We start from the raw sequence: 14,672 nt of genomic DNA on the forward strand, positions 1-14,672 counted from the left end.
GATGGAATGGGAAATAATTGTGGTTGGTAAGTTTTAAAGAGCATACCAAGGTATAAAGTAATTCAAGGACGACGAGCGATCAATTGATACGGGCTAGACTAATTATGAAAAGAGACAGTCAATTTGCTGTGTGAGAGAGATGGCTGAGTGAATTTTATAAAGAAGAAATTTTATAAGAGATAAAAGACTGTTTGTTGGTGGATGCTGAAGCTTTCTGTTGAGGGAAATGCCGTCCCTTATAATAAGAAGCCCACTGAGAGTCGTTGTGCACAAGAATGAAAAAGTGGCTGAAGAGGGAGCTCTAAAATTAATAATGGAGCTGGCTGGAAATCAAATGCTTCGAGTGAAGGAGACTCTCATTATTTCTCAAACGCATTAGAAAAACTACAAGAGTAACTTTTTGGCGACTCAGTAGAGATGTCAATAATTTATAAATACTGCAATGGAGTACACTCATCAGTTTCTAGACGCATAAAAGACATAATATGTGTATATATTGAAAAGCAAATCATGGTGAAACGAGAAAGTAGAACGAGATGTTCAATAAATAAGAAGAAGAAGAATAGGAAGAAGAAAAAGAAGAAGAAAACGAATAAAAGAAGGAAAATGTAACCTAGCTTGATTGATCCAATTTTCGCATAAGATTCATAATTTTTGTTAGTCATTTCCAAGCCATTCATTAATTTTCAGGTATCATAATAGTTCGAAATGTTAACACGTCAAAAACGTGTAACATGTTAGAGCTAATAACACCTTACTAATTACAATTTTCGGCTATCCAATTCTAGAAAAACTTCAAACACCAAGCGTAGAAATGCCGCTGAACCGATGAATCGTTAGCCCAACACAAGTTCATTGAGGCATACATTTGATGCCATGAGTTTCACCGTTCCTTGTTAATTACCTCAGATCGGCTTTGAAAAACTTGTTTTCTTTCAGACTCTGAAAAAGTTGTCTATTTCTTGGTAAGAGGGAGATTCGTGGAAGGGTTGATGAGATAGAAAGAAAATTTAGCTGTCGGGCTAGAGACAATGGTGGTGAGGGGGTTGGGGATTTGGGATGGGGATTGGGGAACTGGAATTGGGATTGGGACAAGACTCGTTTATAAAGTTCACGGTCAATCAATTTCGACCGTTTCGAATTCAAATACAACTTGCTGCTCCCTTCACGACTGACTGGAAATGCGCTTCGCATTACTTTTATGAAGCCCTTCAGCAGTATTTCTGCACCTCTTTTCGACTATAAATTCCATGCTCTTTTGATAATCTTCATGATGATATAGAATATTAAGTTTTGAAAAAGAGCTCATGAATATTTACATCGTTTTGGAAATTATCAAATTATCTCGTTAACCTACTCAGTATTCAAAAACGCAATATAAACAACTGCTGATTTTATACCTGACAAGGCAACACTAAATTAATGGTGCCCAATGATACAGAGCTTCAGGATTTCAACTGCATTCCAAGATCGATACATCATAATATTATCATACTCTTGTGCGGGACAAATTTTTAGACATCATTATCAGGAAGAAGTTGATATATTAATTTGTTTATTGATCGATCGGTGTTTTTTATTCTTATCACGAGTTCGTACAGAATTTAACACTTCCATAGATGAGATTAATATTCATTGATAAGTATGAAGTAAGTGATTTATTCCCCTTCAGAATTAACTGGGTCTTCGAATGCACTGTAGGCCACAGATTCTTCATTGATTGTGAAAAAAAAATGATAAATTTCTCCACTCCACAGTGAGAACCCTGTATGAAAATCCTCCAAAATTATGTCTCCAAAAGATTTTGTCTTTTCTGAGCTCTGAGATAGCGCTTCCACGTCAAGAGCAGTTTTTCTCTAAAATGTGGAACTGACAGAAATCCTGTTTTATGACCTTCAAAAATAGATAAGAGTCGCACGAGACAAAATCGAACGAAATAGATTCATTCGTTTCTTGACACCTGACAGGCGAAGAACCCGACGCGTTTTTTCATAGATAATTGGAGATCTAATCATCTTTTGAGATTCTTCATCTCTATTCTGTCATGCATTGGTGCATGTTTCTGGAAAGAATGAGAGACTCAAGAAAAATGAGAATCAATATTCCATATCAGAAGATACTATCCTTAATATCCGATATTTCCTCTAGTCTTGGAAATGAGAATGCTATTGAGAAAGAGGGAAATATTATGACAGATATTCTTCCAATGACATGAATAATATTGTTACAGAGATTGGTAGTTACATGAGCTTCACAACAAGAATGGAAGATCCAACTCCACTAACTGATACTTTCTACTCACTTCACGATCATGGTTGTTGGAGTAACACCTTTTTTGATATTATGAATTTTTGAAATAAATACTTTATTCATGAGGCTTACCCGTGAGCATTCATGAATATTATGAAAAAACCTGTGCTTTGTGTTTTTACTCAACATTATCCAAAATCATGGTTCCAAGGTAGATTAAAGTGATAGAAGGATATTTCATGAAGATAATTCTAATGGATAACTATAATATATCCTCGTGAATCATTACTCACTTCAACTTATATGTTCTTCAGGAGACAAGAGCCCACATCACTTGTGTAGATAATCCTGGGATGTATGAGGATCTCCATAAATTTCTCCCTGTCATTAAAGCAAGCTGCTTCCTTATCATTGCCTACCTCTACAAGAATATGATCACATGATACTCGTCAAACAAAAGTATTGAATCAATTTCGTATTTGATAAAGAATTAGTGTGATTAATGTGTGTGATAATGATCAAGAATTAACTGTTAAGCCCTGCACACACACATACATTTTTGCTCGTACGATATTTTGCCGTCCTTATGAATTTTATCAGATTAAACGGACCTTTACAAACATCATCATATTTTTGAAATCATTTGTTCAATCTCATAAGGACGGCAAAATATCGCACGAACAAAAATCGATGTGTGTGTAGCTAGCCTTACTCATTCTACTCGTATAATATCTGAAGAAATACTACCCCTTATCTGTCTCAACCGAAAATTGGCAATTGCTTCGGAATCAAATAGATTGTAAAGCCTACAATGGAATTTTTTTTGTTTTTTCAATCGATTTTATTGAACTGAAAGGGTTAAACTCCAGAAAGAATCTTCAACTTCTGTGGATATTTTTTGAAAATCAACATAACCATGGGACTCAAATTGATTATACCGCCTACAACAGGAAATTCTGTTTATTTACCAATTCTATTGAACGCCTACAATGGACCTGGTGATGATAAGTTGGAGTTAATATTGATTTTAGCAAGCGATACCGAAAGCTAATGATCCAAACGATATTCTATGGAATGGGATTATTTTGTCTGAAAGAGATTAATCAAATTATCCAGAATGCTGTTATTCAATTACAAAGTGGATGATGCAGGGAAGCAGTACGGTAACTCTTCACCTGCCAGATCCAATTTTGCAAGCTCTGTCTCAGCCGGAATTTACCAATCCAATTCTGGACTAGCATCAGTTCTGATATGTTCACAAACTTTGATCTCAAAATGTATTAGATTTGATAGTACCTACAATATACTTTATTCGTCAGCAGGAACGTTGAAGATTTGAATCTTATTGCTTGTTAGACAATGAGAAGCTGAAATTCAATTAATACACCTGAACAGGAAAAAGCTTCAGTTGTGCTTTGGCATGAGATTTGCATTAAAAGGTATTGGTTACTCTACCCGAGCTCAAAGAATCAAATTAGTATCAATTTTCCTCCACTGATACAGTAATAATACATAAAGAGTGAGTCATATGTATGGGACCCTGTCAATAAATTGGAGACTGTTGTAGATATAATACTGTAACTTTCAGAAAAAGTTATTGGTCAAATACTCTACCTTTTGACGACCCCCTCATAAGGGGGTGACTTAGGGGTTGTAGCTCAAATATTTCAAGTGTAAACAAACATTGTGTGGTACATAATTTTGAAGGCCTTTTCGAAACAAGAAAGATGGCATCGACAAAAATATTCTATGATACTTGTATCCAAACTGGCAGCTCATTGAAGTTGAAGTTTTTTAAGAAATGAGGGGTTGTAACTCAAATATTTTGAGCGTAAACACCCATTGTGTGATATCATTTTAAAGGCTTTCCAAAAAATAGAGAGTTGACATCAATAAAAATGTTCTATGATACTTTTCAAAATGGCAGCTGATTGAAATTTGAGTTTTTTAAGAAATACAGTAATTGATAAATTTTAATTAGCCGCCATTTTGGATAAAAGTATCATAGAGCATTTTTATTGATGTCATCTTTCTAGTTTTGATAAGGCCTTTAAGATGATGTATCACACAATGGGTGTTTACGTTCAAAATATTTGAGTTGCAACCCCTCATTTCTTTAAAAACTGAAACTTCAATCAGCCGCCATTTTGAATACAATTACCATACAACATTATTGTCGATGCCATCTTTCATTTTTCAAAGAGGCCTTTAAAATGATATGCCACACAATGGGTGTTTACAATTAAAATATTGGAGTTACAACCCCTAAGTCTAATAAAAAAAGTCTAAAGTCCAAGTCTACATATGACTCGTTCTGTATATCTCCTACAACCATCTCTGGATCTCATTGTCTTAGAACTAGATTTTGCTAGTTATGATTGTGAAAAATATTTGTAGCTTTGAATGCAAATCTAGTAAATGTTGATATTTTTCAAACATGATATGTTACGCCCTATGACTATTCAGAAATAACCCTCCAATTGAAGAACAGTCTGAACGTTACCATAAGCTATTGAAATCATTAAGTCCAGAAGCGCTATTTCGATTAAACTCCGATGATCATGAGAAATTATGATTATTCTCAGAAATGAAAGAGTAGAGGAAATCATTTAATTTAGATGAACTACTCTCAGCTTCAGTATATGAAATACAGGTTCAATCCGTTCAATATTCATTTTTATAGATTCTTCATTGGAAATAACCTAATCAGGAGAGCCTATCCCGGTTGAATATTGAACTCACATCAATTAAATCGGGTACACCATTCAAATCCTAGTTCGAATTTGATTAAGATACATTAATACGGAATGGATCAGAACGAGATAATTTCAAAAATCAAACTAAATCTGTCTGAAGCATCTCACATGATCTATCTCCAAAAATTGACGAAATTGCACCAATATTTTCTCAGCTTCAGTGATCTGAAGAGGGGAGAGGGAGAAAATATGTGTACTGTCTTGAAAAAATTCGTCTTTGAATGAAAATATGATTCTTGAGAGCTGAAGTTAGTTCCTCATAGCTATCGATTGATTTTTATCTCCTTTGTAATATTAGACTTTCAATATTAAACTATTATAATATACCATTAGTCCACATCTACACTCACATTAATGGATATTATGGGGTCAGAGTACTATAGCGTAGACACTATACAGATATTATATTTATTTCAAGTAGAAAAATTTTGAAAGTGTACACAAATACTACACTCTATAACTAATTTTCATAATCATTATTCTTATGTTTCACATTAATGACAAAATTCTCTGAATTCTTTCAAATATTCTAAGAATTCTTATTAGTTAAATTGGAGGTCAGTAACACTCATTATCATAAATCTATCTTTGATAGACGACACACGTGGACTGCCATGAAACTGCGGTACTCCTGCCTTTTTCTTTGATAGGAAGACTGAATTATTGTTATGTAATACATCACGATGATATTTTACTTCATTATCCAACCGGTTTCAGAAGTTGATTTCAAATAAAATAAAATTTTATAGTTTGTAGAAGGGTGGAAAACAGAATATTTATTGTTCTTACAGGAATTCTACAAGTTTCAATGCAGATTAATTCAAACCAAGTCATAAAAGAACTGGAATTGTGTTCATAATAACAATGTCAGACAGACAGCCTAGCCTATAAAAATACTAATAGCCTCAAAAATTTGAAATTGATTGGCATAATCTGGGAGACCTGTTTAGTTTGTGTGCCTTGAATTTTTTGAACCAGTAAGCGTTTTCAAATGGGATCAGTTACTTGACTAATTAGAAAACAACATTCTCATTCTCATGTTGAAGAACTTGTACATGATGCTTCTCCATTAAGAAAACCCATTCATCTGGATGACTGTATTTACAGTCGTAAAAAGGTATAATTTAAGAGTATTACGTGCAATAAAGTAGCACTTGATTGGCTCGTGTCTCTTAATTTGATACATTTTAATTCTTAATATAATTTATATAAATTCAGGTCAACTACTCATTCCTGCTCAAGGAAAAGAAGATAAAATCATTCGTAGATCAATATTAAGTATTATAGTGGGATACTTTGATAGAAGCAAAGATGCTCTGAAGCTTGGGAGCTGTGAAGAGAAAAACTGAAAACCTAATTCTACGTCAAGGATCAACTCAATCGAAAGTTAAATTGAAAATTGCACTCCTAAATTCTTCAATTTGTAGCTTTAGTTCTTCTCCAAAAAAAAATTATATCATTCTCTGGAATAAGTGATTTATGAATATAGGAAATTTTAAATTTTTGTTACAAGTTAGAGAAAGAGATTAAGAATCCATGTGTAAATAGTTGAAAGGTTTTTCAAATATTATTGCTCTCTGTCACGATGTCTATCTAGACTGATCGAAAATGAAGATTATTCCAATAAAAATATTATAATTTGCATCAATATCCAATTTAAAAATGTAAGTCACTTCAACTGTAAGTTAACCTTTTCTCGAAATTCTCAGATACTTGACCTGAAATTGACATAAAAAAAATCAAATTTTCATTATTATCCAATAAGAGATTGTGTTTTCCCGGACTCATAGATAAAACATTTTAAAGATCCAAGAGAATTAACAATCAACTTAGTTGGAGAATGGGCGTTTAGAATGTCATATCATTACCAGAGACTTGTTGAGAACCCTCATATTAGGTGACTGGTACTGGGAAACTTTTTTTCAATCGTAAATATTTCATAACCCATGTGTATTTCCTGGAAAATTTCTCCAAATAAAAGTTGAAAGGTTATTTTTATGTAGTAAGATGTTATAAATGAATTATTATTTCAGTAAAATGAATCGAATATCTGATTCTGGCCTTGAAATGGTAGCTTGCATGCAATAAATAGCATGGAAATTGTAACTTGCTCAAATCACTTCTTCAGTAGAATAAACTAGTCAATTTAAAAAAGTGTGTTCTTCTATAAAGTAATTGTAATATTATATTCATGATTTTTACCGAATTTCAAATCATTCACTCAGTTGTCTTTATACATCATCTAATTGAGATTTTGAGTCATGATCACTATCAATCGAATTAAAAACCATTCCTTTTCCACGTGTTCATGCCATACATGTCGACAAACGCTATTCGAGTATGAAAATTATGATATGAAAAGCGAATATTATGAGCATAAATCCAAATCTTCTAAACAATCACTTCCATGTGATATGGCTCCTTGCCCATGTATGTGTGTGTCTGTGTCCTATGTTGCCTCACCAGCACATTCTCAAAAGCAATTTTCAAAGAGACTATTCTGGTCGGCGAGAAATTTATGAGTGTATTGGTTATCGACTTGGTCGAGGTTAGAGCCTTGCTTGGTCTCAGTTGATGCACCTTTGATCAGTTCAAATCCAAAGCTAAAGTGAACACAGATTAACATGACAACTTCTCGGTGGAAATAGATAAAACTAGGTATTAATAAGTAAAATTTATAATTACAAATTAAAATATTAATCAACAAGTTGATAAACTACTCTGAGACTTTATTTTTTGAAGGATTGTGGATAATTTGAAAAATATTCATAAGGACATTCCTAGCGAAGCATACTTTGTTTGCCATGAAGCAGGAACTAATCAGAACAACATTCTTGTAGCTGGTTCAACGATTCTGATTATTTTACGATAATAAGAGTGATTGACTGAAATCGTTCTCAAGAATCCATTGTAAATACAACCCTCAGATGTTGCAAGTGCGGCAAGTGATAATTGAAAACTATTCTCTAAGAAGAAAATAAAAAGCGCAAAGATACTTATATCTATCGCATTTTGTCTTAGATAAGCTCCTGATGGAGCTACTGTGTTTGAGTTTCAATATGAAGGGTTTAAAAAGTGTTTAAAGTCTGTAATACGAGTCATAATAATTGAATAATCTGTAATACTATTCCACTGCCTTCTTGATAGAGGGGTCTCCTTCGGAAGAAGAGGACTGAATTGATATCAATAAGCCTCTTCCGACTTGGTTCTTCAATCTCCCCGAGATGAAATTGAGAGACGTAATTGATCTGTTATTCTTTTTCCACAACTGATATAATGTGAACAAATTATTCAGAGTAATTTTGAGATGATGAAACATTCTGAAACGGAAATCGACATTTTTGTATCAGATACAGTTATTAATCTCTTCCATTGAAGAATAAAAAAATGGAATTGTTGAGTCACATTGCGAGTGATCGATAATGGTTTAAATGTGTATTCTTCTATCAACTGACATGTCCGACTACTACAATTACTACTCAAACATTACAACCCTCCAATAAAATGTAATTTCCCCCATGATGAAAAGTTATGGTCTAACTATGAATACAGTACAGTTTATCGACAACAATTTATCATTTCATTGACATCAATACATTCGGCAAAATTCCATTACTGATTTTGAAATTCGAATGTTTGGGACTTTGAATAACAACTTGATTTATACTGGGAGTTTGGTATGAATGAACAAAAACACTCATTCGTTATCACTACACATGATATGGGAGGTTCTTCGGATGATGATCTTATTTGGTCATAGATAGTTGAAACAAGAAGACTGGAAATCTTATGAGGATGAAGAGAGGATGTATATAAGGAGATATTTCATCTACTGAGCTTAAATGAAAACTTTTCCTCATTGAGTAGTTCAAGGTAGGTAGATAAAGGTAGGAAGTCGTTAGTTTCACAGTCATTTACAGTGAAAAAGTACTCTTAGAATAAAAAATGCCAGACACACTTAAAACATACTAGATTTAAAAAAGTTAACAACTCGATACATTGTACAGATTCAGATGGAATCACAGAATGATTGGAACTAATTAATTGAAATTAACAACATCAATATTAATGGGAAGTAATATAATATCGATTAGAATTTCATAAGTACATCCTTCTCTCAAGAGCAACAAATATACCTATAATCTGCTACATTCAGAACCTGCTGTTTCCTAAGGGGAGCCACTTGAATCATGCTCTCTGGATCGCTTCTCTAACTATATAGTCTACTAAAATCATACATTATGTAACATCACGTAGAGCAAGCATCCTAGTGATCGTTCAAAGTAGGATGATGTTCTCTAATGAAGAGGAGAGCATCAGGTCGTCTTGAGTGATCGCTTCAAATCAAGAGCACGTGTAGCGCCAGAATGTCATGATGCTGCTTGGATATTATCAAAGGATACTGCTGCAAATGGAGCGTTGATAGCGTCATTCAGGGATGGTATGCTTCCCACCTCCCATTGAATTAGCATATACAAATGTTCACTGTCATACTAGAATAAAATTCTTGTTAAGCACATCCCGAGTAGGAGAGATCATTCATATGTTTGTCACCAACAGGAGCATCTTAGATCAAACCGTACTTATAGACTTGAATGTTTGAGATTTTTCATGCACTTTGTTACACACTTGAAGCGTTTAGGAAAAAATTGTGGCCAAGATTAATAAACTATAGATTGCACACCAGTCAGGCCTAGGTCACAAACTCAAGTTCTGTCGTAATTTTGTCAAACTCTTTGAATAAGGACAATTGTTATGAAGAAGTGAAACTCAATTTCGATAATAAATCAAAATTAGCAAGTGCTGATATTCAAATAGACTATGCGTGAAGCTTGCTACAGCAAACATTAATATTATTTCGGGTGAAAAGTTTATTATTGTAGGTTTTGATTAATTGATACAGTCATTGGGAGAAGGCTGCTAATAAAACACACAGCAACATTCTGATATGATAAAGTTAATTTCACATTTGGAATCAAAAGGCTTTTAGTTACAAGTTAATAATTATTATTGCTGAGAATGTTTCCTCGTCTACAATGTGTAGAGTATTGGAATGTTTCGGATGAAGAAGTGGTACAAGATGGAATTCTGTGTTTTATAAAACGTAAAAGTCACGAACACTTGTCGAGAAACTTGTAAGTTGCTCCCTCCTTGAAACATAGGCCTACTAATGACTGGAACAAGCATTCGGACTGGATCAAAATTGAACAAGCTTATAAATCTTTCAAATGCTCAATATAAATTAGCAACTTTATACTTGACTGTGCGAGTGTGACTTGATATACTGGAATTGAAAACCTGCATTTTCAGAACCGTACAAAATGGAAAAAATCACACTATAGAACAAGAGCCTGGATTAATGATTTATTAATTGGTTAAGATAGTGATAATATGTTAGACAAGATTTGATTCGTTGACAGTTTAAATTTAGCTTCTGGTTAGACCTGGTTGTATGTATGCTAATAGATTTTGTTATATGTATCCCTTCTTATATGTAACTATATCGAACCTGATATCATATGAAGGGGGACAAGATTGAGTTTATATTTTATGAGTTATTCGCCTCGCCCTTGTTCAATAAATCTTTAACTTATTGCAGTTAGATATTCAAAATCAAATCCAAACTCATTTATTTGTCGTAGAATTAGTTAGAAATTGAACAAATAAATATTATAAATTACAATATGGCATTACCGGCAAATAACAACTTGTGCGCCGGCAGTGAGTTCGAACAACTTTAATGAACATAATTATCAAAAGGAGAAGAAAAATACAGCTTATTTTTTGATACATGACTCAAAAAATCTTGGAATGATATTTCAACACAATGATCGATACAGTAATAAAAATGGTTTGATTAATGAATTTCAAAATTCTTCTCATAATAAAACACTTATATGAACTTTCCCATTCAAAAGAAAGTACAGTAAGACCGTGTTTTGTAATGACAGTATTGTTCTGTATTTGAAAACATGCTTATACTTCAGGAATTGTTCTCCATTCAGTTTTCCTTATAGGGCTACTACAATTTTTGATAGAATGGAAATGTAATTTTACGTATCCTAACTTTACGTAAAATAAAGTATGAAATAGTTTTAATACAATGTTGTTCATTTTATCTTATTCGCACTTGAGAATGGCCATAAATGGTTGAAACATGCTGTGGTCAATAAACAAAAAAATTCAGAAGGGTAACGAGAGCTTTCATCCCTCTGAATCCTTCATTCTAAATGTAGGATGATATTTACAAATATAAAATTCTATACATGAAACATAAATCAAATTCCTCTTTTTCAAGATTCCTATCTTGTACGAGTTACTACCGTGCATCAACAGAAAATTGATATCAAAATCACTCGAATAGTATGATCCGTGTTATGTTGAAGCTGTATTTCATGAGGTGACTTTATAGGCCGATATTCCGATAACGAGCAGCACGTGAAAGGTATTTCACGCAAGTTTTCTTGCTGCGCTGATCTAAGGGTGTTTCAGGTTTCATACCTGCAGGCGCTTTCACCTGAACATTTGTTCTCGATGTCATAAATCTATTCTTTTCATATATGAAACTTTATCTCCCAGAAAAGTAGTAGAACTGAACTTGCAATCATGGAAATGATCTTCAACTCTTGAATGATTGTTATGACCATATTTGGAATACCGTACTTGGGCGTGATTTGTCATCCGTCATTGGTCAACAAATACTGGTCATTCATACCAAGCTATATATTCTACTGCTGTGTTTATTCTAAGTGTTTAAGCTCCAAGTTTGATTGCTAATGGTGATTGATAACAACTAGAGATTGATAATAGTGTAACAACCAAAACTAGTAGCTCAGATTGTTTTTATAAATTAATGGTTTTGACAATATCAAATCTTCTACATTCAATATGAATATATTACCACGATATAAACTACGGAACAACTTAGAAAGTTAATGAAAATATGATATTAATGAATCATCTAGTAGGATCACGTCACGGCATGTCACGTCGCATTACGTCGCGTTACGTCATGTCACGGTGCATTACGTCGCGTCACGTCATGTCACGTCACTTCACGTCATGTTACTGCGCATTACGTCACGTCACGTCATGTCATGTCACTTCACATCATGTCACGTCACATTACGTCGCGTCACGTCATGTCATGTCACTTCACGTCATGTCACGTCGCATTACGTCGCGTCTCGTCATGTCACGTCGTCGCATTACGTCGCTTCGTCTCAGTTTGTGACAAAACTTCACTCTAAATTGGCTTTCCCAAACAGTAAACCACAATAATAATAGTTGATTCTATCATATTAATAATAATAATTGATTACAAACGACATAACGCACATTCATGTTTGCATATTGACACGAGCTATTCCCTTATCATTCAAATAAACTAAATAACATACATTTGATTCTGATATGGTGAATAATATTAGTATTTTATCCATTCCATGACAGTGATTGATGAGACGTTGTGATGTTATAGGAAGTAAATTATACGGCTCACTTACTTGTACATCTTATATTATCTCTTGTTTGATAGATTTCGACTGCAGATACACACTTTCGACTTCATAAAACAAGACAGATATAGAAAAAATATAAACAGAGTACTCTAATCTATAATTAACTATTAATCTATCATCTATGTATTCATTCTATATCAATCATGATCCCAAAACAACGGGATTGAGCTTGGTTAGGGATTTGGTCTGCTCAAGACGAGGTATAGATTGAAATATTTGGAACACAATATATTCAACTTCGTAACTCTGTTTGGGATAGGTAAGAGATGAAAATATAATAAGATGACACTTTATTAATCAAATGAACAATATGGTTATCAATTCATTAGAAGGGAATTCTTTGAACAATATATTGCGGTGCCATAATGCGGAGTATTGGAATAATTGCTTTCTTTTAAAGTCCGATCAACCATATTCAAGCGATCATACTTTCTTGTTAGATACTTCAGTCACCATTTGATCGTCTTGAATAGATGGGTCTGGTGAACGTATTCTTTTTATGTAATATTGAATGGTTTGAGATAGTTCAGTTTGAGGATGAGGGTTGATGATGCTTAGATATAGAAACGTTTATGCTGTTGAATCTACTAAGAGGCATTAATGTAGAATGATTGTAAACAAAATGTAAGCAAATGTAGTATCTGGTCAAGAGGGAAGTGCATAATAATTGCTGGGATCAATTTTATACATGATAAATGAGATGAGATGAGATAATATCTTCTAATCTACGGCTAATGACTGAAAAAATGGATAATAAAACGTTTTTAAGGCGCAGAAGTTCGATATTTGTTTGGAAGATTGATTTAAGTATTAAAGTGCGGGAGAGTGTCGAGAGGGGGATGAGGATGGAACATAAAAGTGGATGCTTGAACGTTCAGATGCAATTTATCATGACATGGCACGGATGGGGGTGGGGTAGGCGTGTTTGTGTGCGGGAGAAGCCATGAAGTAGCGTCACGCAACATCTGGTCTCGTTTTACAGTGTCATGAAAATAAGGCAGGCTACTGTTTCCATTCAACTTAAACATTATTAATAACTCTTCTTACACTCTGTTTACCATGCTCCCAAAAAAGATCGCTGAAGGCTTAGGCAATAATTTTCAATCAGAACAAATTTGGAAGTCATTTCACCTATAGGTCACATAAATTTATGACGGGGATAAGACATATTGCAATGTATGGCACACATCAATAAGCTGGCTTATCCAATTTGCATGCACTGTCACCGGAATATATTTGGGGATTAAGGGAAATCAATTCGAATGGGATTTAAATCTCATTATTGCAATCATGACGTGAATGTTCCAGATTATTATCACTGCCCAATCAATTTTTTTTTCTCTAATCAATAATACGATTTTGACTGGGAAACCTGCATTTTCAGAACCGTACAAAATGGAAAAAAAATCACACTATAGAACAAGAGCCTGGATTAATGATTTATTAATTGGTTAAGGTGAAGATAATATGTTAGACAAGATTTGATTCGTTGACAATGTAAATTTAGCTTCTGGTGATACCTGATTGTATGTATACTTATAGATTTTGTTGGCAGAGAAATCGCTTTTGATATGTAACTATATTGAACCTGATATTATATGAAGGGGGACAAGATTGAGTTTATATTTTATGAGTTATTCGCCTCGCCCTTGTTCAATAAATCTTTCATTTATTGCAGTTAGATATTCAAAATCAAATTCAAACTCATTTATTTGTCGTAGAATTAGTTAGAAATTGAACAAATAAATATTATAAATTATTACAATATGGCATTACCGGCAAAGAACAACTTGTGCGCCGGCAGTGAGTTCGAACAACTTTAATGAACATAATTATCAAAAGGAGAAGAAAAATACAGCTTATTTTTTGATACATGACTCAGAAAATCTTGGAATGATATTCCAACACAATGATCAATAACAAAAATGTTTTTATTAATGAATTTCAAAATTCTTCTCATGATAAAACACTTATATGAACTTTCCCATTCAAAAGAAAGTACAATAAGACCGTGTTTTGTAATGACAGTATTGTTCTGTATTTGAAAACATTCTTATACTTCAGGAATTGTTCTTCAATATTCAGTTTTCCTTATAGGCTACTACAATTTTTGATAGAATGGAAATGTAATTTTATACATATTGCA

General features: G+C 33.4%; 1 protein-coding gene across 1 annotated transcript in view; it reads right to left on the reverse strand.

Annotated features, from left to right (window-relative positions):
• LOC111061797 (pyrokinin-1 receptor-like) overlaps positions 1-14,672 on the reverse strand; it is a 108,647-nt gene that overhangs the window by 69,578 nt on the left and 24,397 nt on the right. The window lies entirely within an intron of this gene.

Source organism: Nilaparvata lugens, chromosome 1 (genome assembly GCF_014356525.2).
Source record: "Nilaparvata lugens isolate BPH chromosome 1, ASM1435652v1, whole genome shotgun sequence".
Taxonomy (NCBI): Eukaryota; Metazoa; Arthropoda; class Insecta; order Hemiptera; family Delphacidae; genus Nilaparvata; species Nilaparvata lugens.